Consider the following 25,241-nt stretch of genomic DNA (forward strand, 5'->3'; position numbering starts at 1 on the left):
GAGCTGCCATTTAAACTCAGGTCTCTGCTGTTCCAAACCTATTTTCTTTCTGCTAAATTGCAATACCTCTAACTTGTTAGAATTTCACATAAAACCTTGAAATTCTAAAATATATATATATATAAACTTTTTCAAAATTGAAAGCTTTTGCTGTTCAGAAAAAAATCCTGTTTAGAAAGGCAAGCCAGATTACAATAATAGATATGCAGTTGAAATACATAAAACATCTTGAAGAAGTTTTTATTAGTATAAATTTGTGAGCATTCAAATTTCTACATATACTTACTATAAAGTCAATGAATAATGAAGCAGTCTTTTTTTTTTTTTTGAGACAGTCTCGCTCTGTCGCCCAGGCTGGAGTACAGTGGCGCGATCTCGGCTCACTGCAAGCTCCAACTCCGGGGTTCGCGCCATTCTCCTGCCTCAGCCTCCCGAGTAGCTGGGACTACAGGCACCCACCACCACACCCAGCTAATTTTTTGTATTTTTTTTTTTTTTTTGAGACGGAGTCTCGCTCTGTCGCCCAGGCTGGAGTGCAGTGGCGCGATCTCGGCTCACTGCAAGCTCCGCCTCCCAGGTTCACGCCATTCTCCTGCCTCAGCCTCCCGCATAGCTGGGACTACAGGCGCCCGCCACCACGCCCGGCTAATTTTTTGTTTTTTTTAGTAGAGACGGGGTTTCACTGTGTTAGCCAGGATGGTCTCGATCTCCTGACCTCGTGATCCGCCCGCCTCGGCCTCCCAAAGTGCAATTTTTTGTATTTTTAATAGAGACGGGGTTTCACTGTGTTAGCCAGGATGGTCTCAATCTCCTGACCTCGTGATCCGCCCACCTCAGCCTCCCAAAGCGCTGGGATTACAGGCGTGAGCCACCATGCCGGGCCATGAAGCAGTCTTGATAAACACAGTTGCAACAGACGTATTAATTCCTGCTTCCAACTGATTGCTGTATTTTGTTTAGATTGCATAGAATTGAGACTATCATAATTCACATATATTAACAGATGCAAACAGTAATAGTTTTCTAAAAGCAGTTTGTGATGTCAAGCCACACCTTGATAAAACAGATGACAAAAAAAAAAGCTTTATTCTGTTTGCACTAAAAACCTAGTTTACCTGATTGCACAAGTTGACATGTTAATTATCCACAGTGTGTTAAAAATTGGTATGTGTCACATTTTAGTGTGCATGTTGTATTTTTTAACTTTTAAGTTGGGGTACATGTGCAGGTTTTTTACATAGGTAAACTCATGTCATGGGAGTTTGTTGTACAGATTATTTTATCACCCAGGTATTAAGCCTAATACACAGTTTTTTTTTTCTGCTCCTCACCTCCTCCCAGCCTCCACCCTCAAGTAGGCCTCAGTGTCTCTTGTTCCCCTCTTTGTGCCCATGAGTTCTCAATCACTTAGCTACCACTTATAAGTAAGAAAATGCAGTCTTTCGTTTTCTGTTCTTGCATTAGTTTGCTAAGGATAACGGCCTCCGGTTCCATCCATGTTCCCACAAAAGACATGATCTCATTCTTTTTTATGGCTGCATAGTATTCTATGCTATATATGTGCCACATTCTTCATCCAATCTGTCACTGATGGGCCTTTAGTTTGATTCCATGTCTTTGCTATTCTGAATAGTGCTGCAATGAACATTCACATGCATGTGTCTTTATGGTAGAATGATTTACATTCCTCTGGGTATAAACTCAGTAATGGGATTGCTAGGTCAAAAGGTAGTTCTCCTTTTAGCTCTTTCAGGAATTGCCACGTTGCTTTTTCCACAATGGTTGAACTAATTTATACTCCCACCAACAGTGTATAAGTGTTCCCTTTTCTCCGCAACCTCACCAGCATCTGTTATTCTTTGACTTTTTAATCATAGCCATTCTGATTGGCATGAGATGGTATTTCATTGTGGCTTTGATTTACATTTATCTAACAATCAGTAATATTGAGCTTTTAAAAATACGGAATGCTTCACGAATTCCAGGTCATTCTTGCACAGGGGACATGCTAATCTTCTCTGTATTATTCCAATTTTAGTATATGTGCTGCTGAAGCAAGCACACATGTTTATAATTTTAGTAGTCATTTAAAATATATTTAATTTTTTAAATAAATTCTTCCTAAATTGATTTGTAAATTCAATGCGATCTCAATGAAAATCCTAGCAGGTTTCTTTGAAGAAATTGAAAAGCAGATGCTAAAATGTATATGGAAATGGAAAGGACCTAGAATAGCCAAAATAATTAGAAAAAGAATAATAAAGTTAAAGGATTTATTATCCTACTTGATTCTAAGACTTACAAGAAAGCTACGATCGTCAAGACAGTGCGGCACTGAGGCAAGGATAGACCTATAGATTCATGGAACAGAATAGAGAGTCCAGAAATAAATCCAAAGTTATATGGTTGATTTTTGACATAGATGTGAACATAACTAAATTGGAAAATCAGCAAAATAGTGCTGCAACAACTAAATATCTAGAGGGGAAAAAAACAACCTTACAACATATTTTAAAAGCTAACACAAAATACATCATAGGCCTAAACAGTAAGAGCTAACACTATTACATTTCTGGAAGAAAATATAAGAGAAAATATTTGTAACAACAGTTAGGAAAGGCATTTTTAAACAGGACACCAAAAGTACAACTCATAAGGAAAAATATTTATAAACATTTTCAAAAGTAAAAGCTTTTGCTCTTCAGAAAAAACTGTTAAAAAAGGCAAGCCAGGCTGAAATAATAGATATGAAAAACATATCTGACAAAAAGGCTTGTATCCAGAATATATAAAAGATACTTACAACTTAAGAAGGCAAGAGCCCAATAAAATGGGGAAAAGATTTGAAGAGACTCTTTACAAAAGAAGTTATACAAATTCCAATAAGCACATGAAAAGATGATCTACATCACAAATTATGAGGGAAATGTCAATTAAAACCATAATGAGCTACTTACTACGCACTTGAGAATATCAAGGATGGGTGAAGAGGTAGGACAACTTGAACTCTCATACATTGACTGTGTGACAGTATAAAATGGTACTATTTCTTATATAGTTAAACATATACAAGCCATGTGACCCAGCAATCTTTATCCTAGATATTTACCCAAGAGAGATAAAAATGTGTCCACGCAAAACTTTTACATCAATGTTTATAGCAGCATTATTCATAATCGTCAAAACTGAAAGCAACCCAAGTATCTATTAACCAGTGAATGGATAAACAAATGGTGGTATATCCAATGGAGTATTACTCTAAAAGGAACAAAATATTAGTACACTCGACAACATAGGAGAATCTCAAAAATATTATGCTAAGTGAAAAAAGGTAAACACAAAGGGCTACATACTATGATTCTGTCTATATGAAATTCTAGGAAAGGCAAAGCCATAGCAACGAAAAGCAGATCAGTAGTTGGTTGGCTGGGGCCAAGAGCTGGGGGAATATATTGACTGTAGGAACACAAGGGAACTTCTAGGGTGATGGAAATGTTCTAATTTGATCATGGTGGGGAATGGATTTTTTAAATATACTAGGGATTTGTTTTTCTTTTTAAGGGATTTCTTTTGGAAAAAAAAAAAAAGTCCTAGAATAAGAACAGAAGCATGTTCTCTTCTGAGAAATAATCCTTAGAAAATAGAAGTTAAGCCAAAATATGTAACATTACCTATGTCTTTTAAAACTTTTCTTGTCCATCTAATTTCCATCTTAAGAAAAATTAGAAATAAATCAATTACACTTTAAATACTTTTGGTGGAGTTGAATATGTACAGGACTGCTGAATATTGAATAGGTTCCCAGAGAAACTCTTTGTAACAGAACTTTCCATTTGGCCACAGCTCTTAAGGCATTTAAAGACAAGTGAGAAACAGACTGTTTTGGTTCGTTGGTTTGGGTTTTTTTTTCTTTTTTCTTTTTTCATTACTTAGCTTTTTCATCATGCTTTCCTACCACCAGAAAGCATATTTATGACTCATCAGTCAACACCCAGTGTCAGATAATTAGCCATTAACATACTTCACTTGTACTGTGATGAAAATGATATCACAACTTTCAAGAGATCCCCTTGAAGATGAAACTGAAAGAAATGGTGGCCACATGTTGTTTCAAACCTGTATTCATTACACCTCCTGACTGCATGTCATGCAAAAGGGGCCAAACAGATGTGTAAAAAATAGCTGTTTAACAGGGGGGAAAATACTGTAAAATTGTTTATGGCAGGACAGCGGGTTCTTGTAGGCAAAGTAAATTACAAATAGATTTCTCAATTACTTTTTAAAGCCTAGTATTTGATTCTTATATAACAGTCAAAAATCAATTTTGCATGGAATTTATGTGAATGCCTCATTATTAATAAAACAGCGGTTGGCGGCTGCTACTTCCTCCCCACAACAGCAGCACGCAGTGGGGAAGCATTCACGTGCCAGGCTGTGCAATTCTTTATCTTTTTATCCTCTGGTTCAGCATCATAAAAAAGAAAGGGAAGAGATGAATCCCAAGCAAATTTTAGGCATGGGCTTCTGGCAGCACCTATTTCATGGGGGCCTGCTGGTGCCCTGAGAGTACTTGGTGATGGGTGCTGAGGGAAGTCCTCACCCTACTCCCTGCTCATATTGTACCTCGAAGGTCTTTTTAAAAAAAAAAAAAAAAAAGTATAATTAAGCAAATAACTCTAGTTGTTGAAAAAGTCACTGAGCTCTTTCTCTTGCTCCATCCTTAGCATATCCCACCTCGGTACTAGAGTCTACTGACACTGTGAATTGATTTAAAAGGACTGGCCGGTGGCAATTTTCCCCAGATTGCTTTATTTCTCCAAAATAAAATTATTTATTTTGAAAAGAACTTGCTCCTGATCCAAACATTCTAAGAACATAACAAGCATAATTCTCATTCAACAAACAAGAAAATTGAATCCCACTAATGTCTACAGACCATAACACTCTGCTCCCTACACTGTACTTGATTCATCAAACCATGAACACTCCCCGTTTCCCAAATGAAAAGTGTAGTGTGGTGAGAAAAACCTAGCCTCTCTGGTTAGCCCTCCCTAACCAATTGGATGACTTTAAACAGTTATATCACTGTTTTAGGCCATGTCTGTTAACTGGTAAAATAAGAGAGTTTTCAAAATTATCTGAGGTTTCCTTCAGCTAAGATTTGGCAATGAGAAGAAATCATTGTATTCCCATTACATGTGAAAAGCAAAAAGAAAATTCTATGCTTGGCCAACAACATGGAGAAATGCTTATCTTCAGAGGTTAAATTCAGCTAAACAGTAGCTACCTGCTATTTCTTCTATTGGGTGCATGCCTCAAAAACGCTAACGGGGGAAATGGCAGGGCGATACACTGAGTGCTTACAGCATGTTTCCAGAAACTGATTTATTCTTGATTTGAATCTCTACTCTGTGCATAATTACACCTGGTAACTGCGGGCAAGCTGTGGGCAACACTCTTGCCCCCTTAGTATTTGTGTCAGCAGTTAATTAGGAATGCAGTGCTAATACAGTCTTTAAACCAACCCCAAAAAGCTGTAGTAAAATCTAGTTTAACAAACAGACATGCATATCAGATGACTCCTTGCAGATACAGAATACCAAGAGTTTATTTACCAATGAAAATCCATGGTAGGTAAGATCTGATCCGTGGGTTTGTTTGCTTTTGGGTTTTTTGAGACAGATTCTCGCTCTGTTGCCCAGGTTGGAGTATAGTGACGTGATCTCGGCTCACTGCAACCTCTGCCTCCCGGGTTCAAGCAATTCTCCTGCCTCAGCCTCCTGAGTAACTGGGACTACAGACGTGCACTACCATGCCTGGCTAATTTTTGTATTTTTAGTAGAGACAGGGTTTTGCCATGTTGGCCAGGCTGGTCTCGAACTCCTGACCTCAAGTGATCCACCTGCCAAAGTGCTGGGATTCCAGGTGTGAGCCACCACACCCAGCCCCCACAGGTTTGTTTTTAAGAATTGGATTTGATATACTATTGAGAAACAAAGTGGCTTAAATATATCAATTTATTCAGAGTTTTTAAAAACAATGACTTTTTCTTTTATTCTTCTGCTAATTATTTACATGATTAATCTGACTTAACATATCTTCATTGAGAATCACACAGTTGATCCAACTAAAATTAGTATTATTTTAGGGACAAGAATGAAGGATACATTTTTTTTTCCTCTTAAGTCAAATTCACATTTGGGTTTTGTTGTGCATATACTGTTAATAATGCAAAGAGAAGCTTGTTCACTATGGTTGATTGCATAACAGGCCTCCGTCCTGTACCCCTACCTATAGCCACGCCCTTTGCCCTATGACTTTGCAGTCGCTTTCACTACAGAGGCAAATCTGTTTTCCATCTGGGCTTGGACACATGACTTGCTTGGGCCAATAGAATGAGATGGACCGGACAGATGTTCCAGCTCCAGGCCCAGGCCTTGAGGTCCCGGTTTCTGCTTGTTCTCTCCTATTTCTGCCATTACCATGAAGAGGACATGCCTGTGTTACCGGTGGTCCCAGGGAAAGGAGGACAGATGTGTGGAACAAAGCAGTCACTCCACACAAGCCCAAACTAGGTGAACCAGCACTGAGACTCAACAGGGAGCTTAGGCGATAAGATATAGAAGAAAACCCGTCCTTGCAGATGCAGAAGAAAACCCGTCTACTGTTGCATGTCACTGAGATGCTGTGGCTGTTCACTATGTGCCAATTTTAGAGCAACAGGTTACTAGTATACTGACCATTTCAAATACTACCTGATACTTATGATGATGCCGATGTTGCCAAATCTCTTCCAAAAAAGTGACCATCTGTCTTTTCCCATCTTTATTAACATGAGTGCTAGATTGATTCCAAGTTACAGTTGTATTCTTTTGGGTGAACAATCTTCCTCATGTTCTCTCAGGGTTTTAGGTGAGAAGTTGTCCAATTTTGGTGTGCCCAGAATCACCTAGAGGGCTTCTTAAAACACACATTGCTGGGCCCCACCTCCAGGAGTTCCTGATTCAATTCATCTGGGATCAGCCTGGGCCTGAGAATGTGCAGTTCTCACACGTGCCTGGGTGGTGCTGATGCTGCTTCTAGGACCACATTGTGAGAACCACTTGCTTATTAGGCCAGGAAGGGTTAAGCACAACGTTGTTGGTTCACATACCCATCTGTGTTTTCCCAAGGCACATTTTCCATCACCTTCTCCAGCTGACCAATAAATGAGTGGGGCCAGAGCCAAGATTCCACAGCCTTCCAGATGAGTACCCTCTGGAAGAGGCAGTCTCTGCTGCAAACGGCAGAGTTACCAATCCACACAGCAGGGATTCAGCATCACCTTTTGCCCTGAACTTACAGTTATCCCAATAGTTTGGGAAACTTCCTGGCTTGCACCCAAGATACCCTGATTGAGGAGGTTAAAAGAAAGTTCACAGTTCTTCTCAGTGTCCACCTGAAAGCATTTGTTCTTAAATTCTTCATCTTAGGATTCATGGGTTTTACTGTCAGGGAAAAATCTTCACCCCATCTATTTAAATGTGTGCAATCAATTTCCCTCTCAAATCCCCACGGCAGGTATTCTCATTTCTTCCCACTTGCTGTGCAGTGATCCCCCACTGGGAAAGCAGAACAGCTTTTGCTCATGGTGAAGCTCAACGCCGCCTGGTTTTTTTGGTTTTGTTTTGTTTTTGTTTTTGTTTTTCAATGATTTAAGTTAAATTTGAACTCAGACACTTGCACATGGCTCCTCAGTATCAGCCAGAGTTGGCGGGAAACTGGGTCCTCTGAGCAATCTTTATGTTCAGTGCTGCCTCAGAAAATTACACCAAATTAAAAAGCTGCCCCTTGAAATTTAACGTTTTTAAGATGCAATAGGGAAATAGTAAGCAATTATAATGAACTGGCCAGCCTGCTTTACCTTTCACATCCTCTTTTTTTTTCCTTTTTTTCTTTTTAATAAAGCATGGTTTTCATCTGCTAACTGCTTCACTATTCTAACTCAATGGTTGTGCTTTGAAGAAGGGCAGGGTTGCCCTAGAGGTGTGTAAGCACTTGCCCAGGGGCCTGGGGAATGTCTGGCACTTTTCTGCTCATAGTCTGGGGTAGTGGGAATATTTCCAACCTGTTTTATGGAAGTAGTTTCACTCTATTTTGAGAATCTTTTTATTTTGCAAAGAATTTTCATAAGAAACTCAATGCTCAATTACTATCAAGCACTATTTTGCCTATAATCAGGTTGTACACTATTTGACATGTTTAAAGTGTTGTTTTCATGCAATAGATATGTACCAAGCATGTACTATGGGCAGGCGTTGTGCCAGGCAATTTGGATACAAAGAGGAAAATATCCTCTCTTTGTTTTCAAAGTGCTTATAACTCTTTTGATGAAACAGACACCAAAATGAATACTCATTCCTGCCTTCAACACATACTGTGCCTATTATGTTCTAGGTACAGTGCTTACTGTACAGTATAGCACAAACAATAAAAAGGGTAGACTTTGTTCCTGCTCAGTGTGTAATCTTGTAAGAAAGTCAGACAGCTACCCCCAAAAACTGTGATAAATGTTACGTCGTCAGACAACCATGTGGCAAGAGCATGAGGCAGGAGATCTTGTCTATGAAGTTCGGAGATAGCTTTAGGAAGAAGTAACAAATTAAAACGTGAAAATACAAAACAGGAAGCTGAGAAAGGAGGAAGGAAGAAGAAAAAGCTCTATAAGGGCTCAAAGGTTGGAGAGGATTGATACTGAATTGAATAAAAAATTGAGAAAACTTCAGTTTGATGAGAAAGCATGAAGGAGGGATCTATAAGAGATGAGAATGAAAAGACAGGAGCGGGGCATATTTAGGGGTTTGGACTTAACCCTAATGGTGATGTGCAGTCATTTAAAGGTTTCACCCAGAAGAGTGACATGAGGTTTGGGTTTAAGTGCAATACTTTAGGGTACAAGTTAATAGTACAGTCACTCCTCATTATTTGCAGATTCCATATTTGCAAAGTTTCCTACTCACTAACATTTACTTGTTACCCCCAAATCAACACTCATGGCACTTTAAAGATCTTTTGACAAAAAGTTTAAGTTGCCCAGAAAGCACCTTTTCAGTTGAAATTGAACAAGGTTACAGTCTGCCTTTGTGTCTCCAGTCTCATACTGTAAAGTGTTCTTTTTGTGGTCTGTTTAGTACCACATTTCTTCACATTTTTGTGCTTCATATTGGTGATTTCACTCTTTAAATGACCCCTAAACACAGTGCTAAAGTGCTGTCTAATGTTCATAAGAGCAAGAAGGCTGTGATGTGCCTTAGAAAGAAAGTTCATGTGTCAGATAAGTTTCTTTCAGGCATGAGTTATGGTGCCGTTGGCCATGAGTGCAGTGTTCATGAATCAACAATATATATTAAATAAGACATCTTTAAGGAAGCACACATAAAATAAGCATATATATTGATCAGTTGAAATTGTTGACCAGAGGCTTGCACAAACCCAACCACATTTTTTTTCATAATTCAGTATTAGCTAATTCAGTGTTTGCAGATACTTTATAGAACATAACTACATGAATAACAAGAATTGGCTATATATTGGATAGGGGCTAAACTGGAGACAGAGGCATAAGTTAGAGAGACTTCTCAGGCATTCAATTGAGAGATGATGGTGACTTTGACTAAAGTCTTGGCAGTGGAGATAAAGAGAAGTAATCAGATTCAAGAAGACTGGATAGGATTTGGTGGTTGATTGGATATGAAAGGTAATGGAGAGGGAAGAATCAAGGGTCATACTCCAGTTTCTAGTTTAGGCAATTAGGTGGGTATTAGTAACACTGTGAGAAATAGAGAACCATGTAGGAGGTCCAAAGTTCAGTTTGGGGCGTGTTAATTGATGAATATGAGAAAGGCATCCAAGTTTGAATGTCAAATTGGCTGTGTGATATGCATGTCTAGAGCTCAGAATAGAAGTCTAATAAAGGATACAGATTTGAAAGACTGGGAAGTAAAGGTCCACGTGGTGGGAAGAAATCCAGGAAAAGGAGCTCTCATCATAGAAACCAAAGGAAAGGCAGGTTAACAGTGTTATAGACACTGGGAGGTCTTACAAGTAAGGACCAATAAGCATTCACTGAACTTAGCAACACAGAGGAAACTGACGACCTGGGTAAGAGCCGTTTTGATGGAGTGATGGGAGCAGAAGTCAGAAGGAAGTGGGCTGGCAAGTAAGCCTACAATGTTAATGACATCCAACGTATCACAGGAAACCTACGGGGAGGTTCCAAATGCTATAGTGAGAAATTAGTCTCATTCCATTTCAGGAAAATTTAACGAATAAATAAATAAATCTCCATTGGGGACACAGTGGAAATTGGAAGGTAATAGAGAATATGGAAATAGAAAGTTGGGGAAGGAGAGGTCAAAGGGGGAGTGGGAAAACAGAAAAACATATCAAAAGAATAGAAGATGTAAGAACAAAAGAAACAGGATGTCAGAACTGAGAAATCTGAGGCCCAGAAACAGATTCGACATGCGTAAGGATACATGGTGAATTATGGACAAAACAAGATAGTATTCATTCAGATTCTGTTTAAAGAATTCTGTTGGAAAAAAGTTAAGTGTCCATGTGTTTCTCTTTTTCAAACACACACACACAATCAAAAGTGAAAACAAAAATGTACAAGTCTGTGGCTTAGTGTTTGTGTGTTTAAAAAGAAAAGAAAAAGAAAGAGCTGAAGCTAATCCTCAAACTATCAAACATCAGCATCTCCCACTATGCCCTGACTGTGTAAAAATGAATACCACCTTGCTGAGAAAGAAAAGGCAAAAGAAGTGACCAGTCCCCTGGGTGATCAGACCGAGGCCACATTGCCACCTGTACTCTGTAAGAACACTGACACCCAGGTCCCATCTCATGGGAAAACCATTGTTCATTCATTCAGCAGGCATTTACCAGACATCTGTTCTGTGCCTGGTACTGCTCACATGCTCAGGATTCATCAGTGAAGAGAGGAGACAAAGAACCTTGCTGTTAAGCAGTTGATATTCTTGAGGGAGAGAAATAGACAATGAAAAAGAAATGTAACAAGTAATTTTACAGTATAGTAAAATAAGTGCAATGGGGAAAAGAAAAATGTAGGGCTAATATGAGAGGAAGACAGAGAATTTGGGAATTACCTGAGGAAGAAAGAGGAAGAAGAGAAGAAAAGGAGGTCCAGGGAAGGTGGAAACCCAGAAGCTGCTGCAGAACCTCCTTTACCTCCTCTTGAGGGGTCACAGTTAGATCAGCACCACATACACCTAAATTGTAACATCTGAGCAAGCCGCTCCCACAAATGGAAGAGTAGATGGAGTTAGAATCTGCAAAGATTTAAGGCCATTTGTTTTGTTACATCCTTTATACAGTATATCAACTCTCTTCAATGTTGTTGATTTTCTTTTATGGTGGACAATAGGTCTTCTAACTGGCAGTGGAGTCCTCTTTCTAGTAAACCAGAAAACCAGACTACTATCCTAATACGAAATACATACTTTTCTACAGTGTTATATTCTTTGAATTGTTTGCTGTAAATTTTAAGATATAAATACTTTTGTTTCTTTTTTATTTGTTGTTTTTATGACTAGTATTCATTAGACACTTTATTTCCTCCCTGACATACTCCTGTAATTTTAGGTAATTGCCACCAAATAGAAAAAGGTTTCTAGACTGATTGCTATGCAACAAATAAAACAAATACACATCTCAGCTTCCCATGAGCACGAATAAATGAGAAATCTAGAGGGCATACTTCTCTTGATTTTGATTTTCCCATAAACATTGAACTCTTTATTTAAAAAACAACTAAGCAAGGCATGAACCTCGTGTAGATGCCTGGAACATTAGGTTTCTACTCAACTTGGCCTTGATTCTCCTCTAGGTAAGAGCAGGAATAACTGAGCAGGGACTTGTAGTTTCATGTCTAAATCTTCCTGGCATGTTCGCACAATGACGCCTTAGACTTTGTTGCAGCTCAACGATCCTTTCAGGCAGCTTCACTTGATCTGCAGACCCTGCTTGCTTGGCAGTACTTAACCAAGGAACAGAGATACCTGATTCCTTCCAGATCCTCTGCTCCTTAATATTCCCAGCCCGTCCATCTGTATCAGGAGCTGAAAAGCCCCACAGTGCATTTAGATTTTATGAAAACGCCTGATTGTATTTTTCCAAACAGCAATTTCCCTGCCTCTGGCTTCTAATTCTGAATTTTTCTCTATTTGAGAAACATTCCAGTTCCCCATTCCTTTTTCTGATCAATAGCTGGCCTCTACCCACAATCGATTCCTTCTCCAATTAGCTCTAAATCATAGTATCAGATAGAAACTGCTTTCTGTTCAAAGGCTTAGTGTTAGAAAAATAGTCACAACAATACTGAAACACATATGTGACTTGCTTTTTGTTTATGTGATAAATTTGACTGAATTTTTTCTATGGATCAATGCTCCTCAATTTTTAAATATTCCCATACTTTTGCGTGAGTACATCAGAACATATTTACACCAGTCTTGAGATTAGAGGTAATGAGCCTCATTTCTCCAAAAACAGACTTCCTCTACCTCCTACTCACAGACAAATTTCCCTAGTCTGAGTTTGAAATTAAAGGCACATTGGTTTCTGGAAAGGTGTAACCTCCTGTGTTTGAACCAGTAATTAGGACAATGCTTATACAGAAGTTCTGAATGTTTCTAGACATTCTAGAGCCTTGCAACTCAAAGTGTGGTCCTTAATCATCTGTATCATGTGAGAGCTTCTCAGAAATGCAGGCTGCACTGCAGACCTACTAAATAGGAAGTTGCTTTTTAACAATATTATCGAGTGATTCACACGCACATTAAAGTTTGACAAAAAAAATAAACAAACAAACTTGAGATGATGTTTGGGTTCCAGGATTTTTCTTCCCAGGCAAAAGCATAGTGTGAGAGAAAAATATGAAAACATTTCCACCTCTGGCACTATTTTTGACAGGCCTTCTCTTCTTTAATACAGCTACCATTGCAGTCTTTCACTAAATTCACAACTCCAACAATCAGCAACAAACATCCCAGAGGCTGGAAGATGTTGCAGCCCTCTTGCAATAGAACCCTCCTCGGCTTCTTCTCCCAGTGCTTTAGCTACAACTGTCCACCACAAAGCTCATTTCTAAATTTTATATTGTCATTCCCTCCCCCTTTTTCTGAATCCTGCATTTCTCCAGTGTTGAGAATGCCTGGAGACAAGATAATGTGGAACCAAAAGAGTAAAGACAATTACGTCTTCTTAACATTCCCCTTGCTTGTGAAGATGAGTGCTATCCAACAGAACATTCTGTGATGATGGAAATGTTCTATATCTGCACTACTCAGTCTGAAAGCCAGTAGCCAGGTACACATGATTACTGGGCAATTAAAATTGCTAAGAGATAACTAAGGCACATTAAAATATTAAAGAGTTTATTTGAGCAAATAGCAGTTCATGAATCAGGCAGCACCAGACCACTAGAAGTTCAGGGCTTCGGAAAAGGGGCTTGAGGAGAAAATTTGTATAACGTGAATTCAGAAGCGAGGCAAAAAAGAAAAAGAAAAAAATTGTGTTTGGCTAAAGTGGAGCAGTAACCTTATTTTAATCAATCTAGCAGAAATCCCTAGTTAGAAGTTAGTTGGTGGTTCCTCATTGATTAAATGTAAGTTTCATTTTTCTAGCGCATGACCATTTACAGTGAGCTGGGTTTCAATTTGCTTAGGTAAGATCCCGGGGTGCTGGAGTTGCCTCAGTCTGATGACCTCCCAATTAATTATTTTAACAAAATGGAGCTAGTGTGCCTGAGGAACTGAATTTTGTAAAATTCAATCGTTATTTAAGTCTTTTTTATTTTTATTTTTATTTTTTTTTTTTTTTGAGACAGGGTCTCGTTCTGTCCCCCAGGCTGGAGTGCAGTGACACGGTCTCGGCTCATGGAAACCTCTGCCTCCTAGGTTCAAGCAATTCTCTGCCTCAGCCTCCGGAGTAGCTGGGATTACAGGCGCCCACCACCATGCCCAGCTAATTTTTGTATTTCTAGTAGAGATGGGGTTTCACCATCTTGGCCAGGCTGGTCTTACACTCCTGACCTCGTGATTCACCTGCCTTGGCCTCCCAAAGTGCTGGGATTACAGGCGTTAGCCACCATGCCAGGCCTAAATTTAAATATTAATTAAAGTAAATAAAATTTAAAATTTATTTCCTCAGTCACACCATCCACATTTCAAGTGCTTGATAGCCACATGTGGCTAGTGGCTACATTATTGGACAGTGCAGGTCTAGATCATTCTCAGGGTTTCTCATCTCCCTACCTCTCTGTTGCTGCTCAGGTAATCATTATATCATCATTTAATGTCTCGTCACAACAGCTTTAGCGACTATATATATATGTGTATGCCGGAGGGCAGAAATGCCTATATCTGGATACAAATGCTGTTTTATGATTACCTTCTCTAGTGTAGAAATCTCTTTAGAAACTGAAACTCAAAAGGTGTGTTGATTTTTTAATAATCACAAGTGCTCTAAAAACTCCCCAAGAAAACAACCACCTTGTAATAATCTCAATGCAGGTAAACTGCTTTGAGAGTCTTTCTTCAGAGATGCCAGAGGCATGGAAAGGATAGCAACATCTGCACACTTTACCATCAAACATCCAGACATGTTAGAAAGAGAAATCAAATATTCTGATTGGCTAATAAGTCTGAGCAGGGACAAATGGACCATAATCCTCTGTTCAGAATTTATGAAGATTCATCATCATTTAATTAACAATATAAATATTAAAAAAACATTTTATAATAAAATTTTATAATTGTAATAAGACACCCTAGTGCATGAATTATGGGGTACTAATTCCCACCCAGTTTTGTTGAAACTGGACATGAATGAATACATTAAAATGCATACTATGTCATGTCTTAGCAGTTAAAAAATAAAGTGGCAAAAAAGTGTTTCAAAATTCAAAGTCCTATTCCCTTAGAATATAAGCAAAGAAATTCAATGAAAATGTAATTTACTGAGTTTGAGTTCTTACTCATTTTTCCACTGGTAATTACATTACCCACACAAGAGACAGTTATTGAAGAGGTGCAAAAAATTAAACTATTATTTTACTCTAGATTTGTAAGCTTTCACTCTTTTGCAGAGAGGCCATGTTTTTCCCTCCTAAATCACCTTATAATTTAAGAATGCAATAATAATAAAATATTAACAGCAGAACACAGGGATCAGACTTTTCTGAAGGGCAGCTGTGAATCTTTCAGTATCACAATCATTTATTCATAATTATAATAAGTTACATTTATGGATATTTACAGTGTGCCTGGCACTGTGCAGTGAACTTCACATATGTTACCTAAGTGAATATTTACAATCATTCATGAGGCTGATACTATCATTAGCCCATTTTATAGGTAAGAAAATTGAGGCTTACAGTCTTTCAGTGAGCTGTCCATGGCCTAACAGCTAATAACCAGTAGACAAGATTCAAACTCAGGCAACCTAACCCCCAAATCCAGCTTACCCTACATGTAATGTAGCCAGTGAAATTAACCTCACTGACAAGATGTAAACAGAGTAATAAGAACTAAACCATCATCAGCAGGGTTTAAGCAGCAGCTGAGAGAACTTGGAGTGATAAGGTAATTCTCAGAGTCTAACAAGCCACTCAGGGCTGAATAGTAGAGCTCAGAGTGTAGTCTTAAGGTACAAGCAGAAGAATTCCCTTTTGGTGACATGACCAAGGAGATCATATATCAGAAAAGTGCTTCTAAGATTGAAGAGTCAGAGAGCTAAGACACGAAGGTCATAAACTGCTTTAATGCACTCATGAGGAAAAGAACAGGTCCTCAGAGGTCCAAGTAGGCAGTCAGCAAGTGAGGATCCAGTGAGTGAGAGCACAGAATGAACAGAAAACCAGCGAAGAGACTTGATCACACCGAGCCTGACATATAGGGAATCAGGGAACCTGAGATTGGGGACAGGTCCACACTGGGGGCCTAGGGCTTGAGGTGCCAGTAATCAGCCTATGATGGTCTACGGTGCTAAGGAGAGAACCCCTCAAGATGGGCTTCATGTATCCGTACCCATCCATCGCCCTCCACTCCCAAACAGCAAGTCCCTTTCAGTCGTGGGACTTGTCCCTCCTTTATCCTGTGAGGTTGAGATAACTGGTGTGGAGAGAGGGGTAAAAAGGGAAACAAAGCAAACCATTACCTAAATAATCACTCTTAAGAAAGAGTAATCATGGGCTATTCTGCCATGGTTATACATACATAAGACTGATAAGGAACTGAGTATGAATAACAATTGCTATTCGTTATTGATGGCATCAGACTGCCACATGATTTAGTCTTGAGGTTGTCCAAGACATTCTTTAACAGAAAAAAATAAGCTGTATCTTTGCAAATCTTTGTTAAATACTCCTATACATTTCCTACTAAAGTCTTCTTTATAACCTCTAAATATGTCTCACTCGCAGGCATAAGACCCTCATCATTGATCCTGCAATTACTTGGGTTTTGTTATAGCAACAAAGCTTGCATTTATTAATAGGAAATTTTATTTCATTTCTGAAATGCCAAGTAGTTATTGATAGAATCTGCTCAATTTACATCCTGAACCCATATACACCTGTTAAAAAATCAATCAAGATTCATGCACATGTAAATAACTACTTATTAGTTTTATGATTTTCTGGTAGAACTGAGTTATTGTTTTCCTCTAACAAATCCTAGACTTTAGGACAACTTAATGAAGGATTTAAATAGATGTTGTGTCTAATCACTCATAAGTAGGGGCCAGGAGAATCTGGAGAATATTTTCTAGTTCAGTTAATGACTTAAAAATTAATAGGCAAAAAATTAATCGGCAAAGAATCCTCTGAATAAAAAAAATAAAGTCACAGGATTTCATGACTGCAAATGTTTAGCTACTTCAAAGTTTCCAGCTTGAAATTAAGATTGTGGCTACATTGAGGAACATTTGGAGATTTGATGGGGAAAGTGAAACCTCCTGAGGGAAAAATGCATCTCAAGGATAAGACACATGAGTTTAATGCAAGCACAAGTTTAATGCACAGTATCAGAGAGGAGAAAGGGTTGAACACCTGAGTTCTCAAAAATTCTAGGAGGAGTTCCAGAGCCAGGGCACAGGTGTGCAGCAAAGCAGCAGGTGCAGGTACACCTTGTTTTATTGCCTTTCACACTTTCTCATGCTTGGCAGATACTATATTTTCTACAAATTGAAGATTTGTGGCAAACCTGCATTGACCAAGTCTATCGGCACGATTTTACCAACAACATATGCTTACTTGGTGTCTCTTTGTCACATTTTGGTAATTCTTGCAATATTTCAAATATTTTCATTATTACTATGTTATGGTGATCTGTGCTAGATGATCACTCATGTTACTATTGTAATTGTTTTGTACTACCATGAACCACAGAGCATGCTCCATATAAGATAGCAAAATTAATCAATAAATGTTGTATGTGTTCTGACTGCTCCACCCACAGGCTGCTCCCCCTTCTCTCACTCTCCTCAGGCCTCTCTGTTCCCTGAGACACAACAATATTGAAATTAGGATAATTAATAACCCTAAAATGACCTCTAAGAGTTTAAGTGAAAGGAAGAGTCACAAGTCTCTCTCTTTAAATCAAAAGCTAGAACCAATTAAGCTTAGTGAAGGAGGCATGTCAAAAGCCAAGAAAAGCTGAAAGCTAGGCCTCTTCTACCAGCCAGTTGGCCAGGTTGTGAACACAAAGGAAAAGTTCTTGAAGGAAACTAAAAGTGCTACTCCAGTGAACATACGAATGATAAGAGAGCCAAACAGTCTTGATATAGTTTGGATGTTTGTGCTCTCCAAATCCCACGTTGAAACGTGATTTCCAGTGTTGGAGGTGGGCCTGGTAGGAGATGACTGGATCATGAGGGGTGGATCCCTCATGAATGGTTTAGCACCATCCCCTTGTAAGTGAGTTGTTGCTCAGTTAGTTCACGTGGGATCTGGCTGTTTAAAAGTCTGGGACCCCGCCCCCCCGCCTTCTCTCTCCCTTGCTCCCACTCTCACCATGGGATATGCTGGCTCCACGTGGCTTCTGCTATGATTGGAAGCTTCCTGAGGCCCTCACCAGAAGCAGATGCTGGTGCCATGCTTGTACAGCCTGCAGAACCATGAGCCCATTAAACCCCTTTTCTTTATAAATTGCCCAACCTCAGGTATTCTTTATAGAAACACAAGAACGGCCTAACACAAAACTTATTGCTAATAGGGAGAAAGTTTTAGTGGTCTGAATAGAAGCTCAAACCAGCCACAACATTCCCTTAAGCCAATACCTAATCTGAGTAAGGCCTTAACTTTTTCAAATTCTATAAAGGCTAACAGAGGTGAGGAAGGTGCAGAAGAGAAATTTGAAGCTAGCAGAGGTTGGTTCGCAAGGTTAAGGGAAAGAAGCCATCTCCATAACATAAAAGTGCAAGGTGATGCAGCAAGTGCCAATGTAAAAGCTGCAGCAAGTTATCCAGAAGATCTAACTAAGACCATTGGTGGAGGTAAATACACTAAACAACAGATTTTTACAAAACAGCCTTCTATTCAAAGAAGATGCCATCTAGGACTTTCATAGCTAGAGAGAAGAAGGCAATGTCTGGCTTCAAAGCTTCAAAGGCCAAGCTGTCTTGTTAGGGGTTAATGCAGCTGGTAACTTTAAGTTAAAACTAATCCTTGTTTACCATTCCAAAAATCCTATATTCCTTAAGAGTTATGCTAAATCTACTCTGCCTGTGCAATAAAAATGCAACAACAAAGCTCGGCTGACACCACATCTGTTTACAGCATGGTTTCCTGGATTTTTTAAGCCCACTGTTGAGAACTACTGCTCAGGGAAAAAAAGCAAGCAAACAAAAAAAGAAGACTCCTTTCAAAATATTACTACTTCTCATTGCCAAAGCACCTGGTCACCCAAGAGCTCTGATAGAGACATACAAGGAGATTCCTGTTGTTTTCATGCCTAGTAACACAACATCTATTCTGCAGCCCACAAATCAAGGAGTAATTTTGACTTTCAAGTCTGACTACTTAAGAAATATATTTTGTAAGGCTATAGCTGCCATAGATAGTGATTCCTCTGATGGGTCTGGCAAATTAAGTTGAAAACGCCATAGAAAGGATTCACCATTCTAGATGACATTAAGAACATTTGTAATTCATGAAAGGCAGTTAAAATATCAACATTAATGAGAGTGTGGAAGAAGTTGATCCCAACCCTCATGGATGATGTTGAGGGGTTTTAGCCGACAGTAGAGGAGGTAACTGCAAATACCATAGAAATAGCAAAAAAACTGGAGTTAGAGGTGGAACTTGAAGGTGTCACTGAATTGCTACAATCTCACAATGAAACTTGAATGAAGAGTTGCTTCTTATGGATGAGCAAAGGAAATTATTTCTTGAGATGGAATCTACTCTGGGTAAGATGCTGTGAACGTTGTTGAAAGGACAACAAAGGATATTTAAAATAGTTCATAAACATAGTTGATAAAGCAGCAACAGGGTCTGAGAGGACTGACTCCAATTTTAAAAGAAGTTCTACTGTGGATAAAATGCTATCAAACAGCATCACATGCTACAAAGGACTCTTTAATGAAATTAAGAGTCAATCAATGTGGCACCCTTCACTGTTGTCTTATTTTTAAAAATTGCCACAGTCTCCCCAGCTTTCAGCAACCACTACTTTATCACTCAGCAGTCATCAACTTCAAGGCAAGACCCTCCATCAGCACTCAAGGCTCAGATGACTGTTAGAATTTTTTAGCAATATAGTATTTTAAGTTATCTACATTTTTTTAGACACAATGCTATTGCACACTTAAGAGACTACAGGATAGTATAGACATCATTTTTATATGCACTGGGAAACCATAAAATGTGTATGACTCACTTTATTGCCATATTTGCTTTACTGCAGTGGTCTGGAACCAAACCCCTGATATTTCTATGATGTACCTGTAGATTGAGGAGGCAGTAGCAGCACTGGGAGCTGGTCCTCTCAGCACCGACAGCAAGCCCCACAGCACCACTGTTGGGTTTTGGCATGATCAGCAACCAGGAATATTCCCACAACCATCCCAGCCAGGAGGGGAAATGGGGTCGTGACCCAGTGTGCAGAACATATAAAGACATCCCTTGGGAACCTCAAAATTGGAACGGAGACGGGCCAGAGAAATACATTTGTGACTACGCCTGTGACCTGAATTTTTCCTACCACAGTATGTGACTCCTCAGCTTCTGACTAATGGGGTACAGGGGATGCTACCGCAAAATATGGCAGCTTGGCATACTGGGTTTTTTAACCTGAATTAAATTGAGAAAACTGTAGAGGCAAGAAGGTCACTCTACCTTCTCCTGCCTTTTTCCCATGGAACATGGCTGTAAAAGAATTTTCTGACCTACTTTGCCTGAAAATAAGTCCTAAGACCCTCATTCCAGAGGGGTCCTGCCCTATACCTGGAGACCAAGAAGAATCTGAACAAACAGGCCTTCCTAAATTCTCCACAGCTTGTTACCATCACATCCTTTTGTCCTCCAATCACACTTCTGTACAAGTGACCATAAAAATACAGTTTTCCCTGGGCCTTTGGGTCTTCATTTCTAAAGGCTCCCATGTCATGTAAAACTTTGGTTAAATACATTTGTTTTGCCTTTGTCTTGTTAATCTGTCTTTTGTTGTAGGGTCTCAGCCAAAACCTAGTGATGGGTAAGGAAATGATCTGACTTTTTCTCCCCTATATGACCCAGGAGGAGAAGCATACAAGGTCACATATCAGTGGTCTCAAGTTTGACTGGGATGGTAAGATTGGCCTAAAGACAAGTTAGATGAGGACTCCAGTGTCAGTCACATGATGAAACCCAAACATGGGCTATGAGAGTGTGTGAAGAGGGAGAATCCCAGCCCGGGCTCCTTCTTGAGACCCAGGCCCTCTTGCTGTAGTAATTGTGTGACTCTCAACTGTTAGCCACCATATGTCAAAAGACTGAACCTTGAATCAGTCTGATGAAATTCAGACCACTGAATCTAACCCTGCCACAAACTTGTCACTTAATTCAGAGCCTGAACAGAACCTGAGTAATGGTAACCCTCCACTTGTACCTCCGTGCATTGCCTTTGTTTTGTTCCCTGCATGGCCTATACCTGACAAAGACTGTCTGTGACCAAACAACTTGAATGAGGATCCTCTGGGTCCTTCATGATGAGGCTCATCTTTGGGCTTCCCTCTCTGTCCTTGAAGAATCCAGTTTGAGCAGGAACCCTGCTAAGTCAATTAGGCAAAGTCCCCCATTCTTAGTGTCTGACCACTCTCAGTATCTGCCACCTAGACCTGCTTTCAGCAAGAGTCCTATCAAGTTGGTTTGATGTTTCCTCTTAGTGATTTTCCATCCACGGACCACCCCCCCCCCCACACACTGCTCTTTGGTTACAAATCCCCACTTGTCTTCCTGGCAGTTGAGCCCAATCTCTTTCCCACACTTCCAGACCCTGTTGCAGTGATCCCTGTACCCATCCCACAGCCTCTCCTTGAATAAAGCCTGCCTGGCCATCTTTAAACAAGTATTATGAATATTTTTTTCTTAAACATACCTGAACATCCACTTAAATATTAATGAATAAATTACCAGTGAATGGATGGGGTCTATGTACAGAGTATTTTCTACCACCATGATTCTATGTCATCATATCCTTAATAAGGCAAATGCTAGTATGCATGATGAAAATCAAAGAAAATTTAAAGCCAAGTAAAAACACTGCACAAAATTTACAGGCAGGCATTCTAAAATTTAGCATAAATGAAGCTCCACTCCCACCCCTAGTCTCCCTGTCATTTGACCCAACCTGTACATGCCCCCTTCCTTTCTGAGTATTAATATTACAATCCACTTCATCTCATTCATGAGTGAATTGTTGTTATAGTCTGAATCTGGCGTATCCCACAATTCAAATATTGTGACTTAATCCCAAATGTGGGAATAAGAGGTGGGCCTTTGGGGAAGTTAATAAGTCACGAGAGCTCTGCCCCCAATTACAGGATTAGTGCCCTTATAAAAGAGGTTGAAGGGAGCTGCCTTTCTACTTCCACCCTTTCCACCATGTGAGGACACAGCAAAATGTGTCATTTATGAAGCAGAGAGGGAGCTCTCACCCAACACCAGATCTGCTGGCACCTTGATCTTGGACTTCCTAGACTCCAGAACTGTGAGCAATAAATCTCCATTACTTATAAACTAACCAGTTTATGGTATTTTTGCTATAACAACCCAAACAGCTTGACAATCACCTTTAGATCTTCTTTTTCTGTAACTGTCACCAAGCAAGACTGAGTTCTGCTAGTAGAACTATGCTGGTCAGTATTTTAAGCTAACTGGGAAAATTGCATAAATGACTATCTCTTTCCATGATAACTTTATAGCAATCGTTTTCTCTAGAAATTACTGGACTTGGGGAGGGGGAGTGGAGGATTAGCTCAGGGTATTGGGTTATTTAGAAAGGAAATCATAAATCAATCCTTACGCTTAGTAAGGCAAGTGTTGCAGACAGAACTTCAGACCTCCAGGAATTCAGAACTCATAAAGCAGAAAGACATATAATAAAAATACTGAAAACTAGATTGGAGATATAAAAGCAGGGATTAGGTTTGATGGGTCTTAAGAAAAGCCAGCACAGGCTGGGCATCATGTCTCACACCTGATATCCCAGCACTTTGGGTGGCCGAGTGGGGTGGATCACTTGAGGTCAGGAGTTCACAACCAGCCTGGCCAACATGGTGAAATCTTGTCTTTACTAAAAATCCAAAAGTTAGCCAGGTGTGGTGGCAGGTGCCTGTAATCCCAGCTACTATAATCCCAGCTGAGGCAGGAGAATTGCTTGAACCCAGGAAGTGGAGGTTGCAGTGAGCCAAGATGGCGCCACTGCACTCCAGCCTGGGCGACAGAGTGAGACTCCATCTCAAAAAAAAAGAAAAGAAAACTCAGCCAGTTTTCCCAAACTCTGAAGAAAGAAGAGAACCTGGATAAGGGAAAAATAGCAGGTGTTGGGCCTTATACAAAAATTAATTCAAGATGGATTAAAGACTTAAACATTAGACCTAAAACCATAAAAACCCTAGAAGAAAACCTAGGCATTACCATTCAGGACATAGGCATGGGCAAGGACTTCGTGTCTAAAACACCAAAAACAATGACAACAAAAGCCAAAATTGACAAATGGGATCTAATTAAACTAAAGAGCTTCTGCACAGCAAAAGAAACTACCATCAGAGTGAACAGGCAACCCACAAAATGGGAGAAAATCTTTGCAACCTACTCATCTGACAAGGGGCTAATATCCAGAATCTACAATGAACTCAAACAAGTTTACAAGAAAAACAAACGACCCCATCAAAAAGCGGGTGAAAGACATGAACAGACACTTCTCAAAAGAAGACATTTATGCAGCCAAAAAACACATGAAAAAATGCTCACCATCACTGGCCATCAGAGAAATGCAAATCAAAACCACAATGAGATACCATCTCACACCAGTTAGAATGGCAATCATTAAAAAGTCAGGAAACAACAGGTGCTAGAGAGGATGTGGAGAACTAGGAACACTTTTACACTGTTGGTGGGACTGTAAACTAGTTCAACCATTGTGGAAGTCAGTGTGGCGATTCCTCAGGGATCTAGAACTAGAAATACCATTTGACCCAGCCATCCCATTACTGGGTATATGCCCAAAGGACTATAAATCATGCTGTTATAAAGACACATGCACACGTATGTTTATTGCGGCACTATTCACAATAGCAAAGACTTGGAACCAACCCAAAGGTCCAACAATGATAGACTGGATTAAGAAAATGTGGCACATATACACCATGGAATAGTATGCAGCCATAAAAAATGATGAGTTCATGTCCTTTGTTGGGACATGGATGAAACTGGAAATCATCATTCTCAGTAAACTATCGCAAGGACAAAAAACCAAACACCGCATGTTCTCACTCATAGGTGGGAATTGAACAATGAGAACACATGGACACAGGAAGGGGAACGTCACACTCTGGGGACTGTTGTGGGGTGAGGGGAGGGGGGAGGGATAGCATTAGGAGATATATCTAATGCTAAATGATGAGTTAATGGGTGCAGCACACCAGCATGGCACATGTATACATATGTAACTAACCTGCACATTGTGCACATGTACCCTAAAACTTAAAGTGTAATAATAATAAAATTAAATTAAATTAAATTTTAAAAAAAGAGCAGGTGTTGGGAAGCAAAAAGAGAATTAGACTCCAGTGAGTATCCCTGCGAAGGGGTCCTAATCCCTGCTCCATCATCCCCAGGTTGATTCCAGGTAGGAGATGAATCAAAAGAACATTCCCTGATTGTGCTGGGAAGACAAGAGTAAAAAAGATCAGTGCCTTACTTCTATGTGGGCCCAGGAGAGCGGCAAAGCCTAGAGTTCTACCCCACCCCAGTGTGAGGCTGGAGAAGTTAAGTAGAAATACCTATATGAGGTGTCTAGGAAACAGGGCCTGAAACAGCACCTTGGGGGAATCAAATATTTTCAGTACAGACAAGAGCAGCATGGGTACGATCCTGAGAGAAGGCAAGCCTGCTGGGGCTAACAATAGGAGAGAATACAAGAGTGGGTGAGCTGAAAAGCATACAGGACTCTTTAGAGAGCAGGAGTTGCCTGAGCAGATATGTGATTTCATAGCTGCCTATGCCCTGGCCTCTATCTAAGCACCAGGAATTCAGATGCAAGAGGTAAAGAAAAAGGGAAATCTTGGTGAACTGAAAATCATCTTGATTTGACAGCATTTACCCGAATTGACAAAGAACATGTCTTCTTCACCGGATGGAACAAATGCTTGAGTTGGAACTTGTTTGTTATATAGAAATAAAGTTTCATTTCTTGCATACTCAATATGTGTTTAATAAAATCAAGTATGCGAAAGTAGACAACTTCCAAAGCAGACCAATCAAATGCTGATTCTATTCTTTAAAAAAAATAAACAAACAAACAAACAGAACACTCAAGAAAAGCATTCTTTGCTGAATCTTTTAGGCTGCTTTGTATAGAGTAGATGCTCACTTATGAGTGTTGCTGCATGTTCCTCTAACAATAATCTCTCCTCGCACAAAGTCTTATTTTAATTCAAGCAAGTATTTATGCACACTATCTCAAGCACAATGC

At 39.6% G+C, this 25,241-nt stretch overlaps 1 non-coding gene across 1 annotated transcript; it reads right to left on the minus strand.

Moving 5' to 3' along the window:
* Positions 1–1,956: 1,956 nt before the first annotated feature.
* LOC115933934 (U6 spliceosomal RNA) lies at positions 1,957–2,062 on the minus strand. Its single transcript, XR_004069760.1, has one exon. It is a non-coding gene; the product is annotated as a U6 spliceosomal RNA (small nuclear RNA).
* Positions 2,063–25,241: the final 23,179 nt, after the last annotated feature.

Source organism: Gorilla gorilla, chromosome 11, assembly GCF_029281585.2.
Source record: "Gorilla gorilla gorilla isolate KB3781 chromosome 11, NHGRI_mGorGor1-v2.1_pri, whole genome shotgun sequence".
Lineage (NCBI taxonomy): Eukaryota > Metazoa > Chordata > Mammalia > Primates > Hominidae > Gorilla > Gorilla gorilla.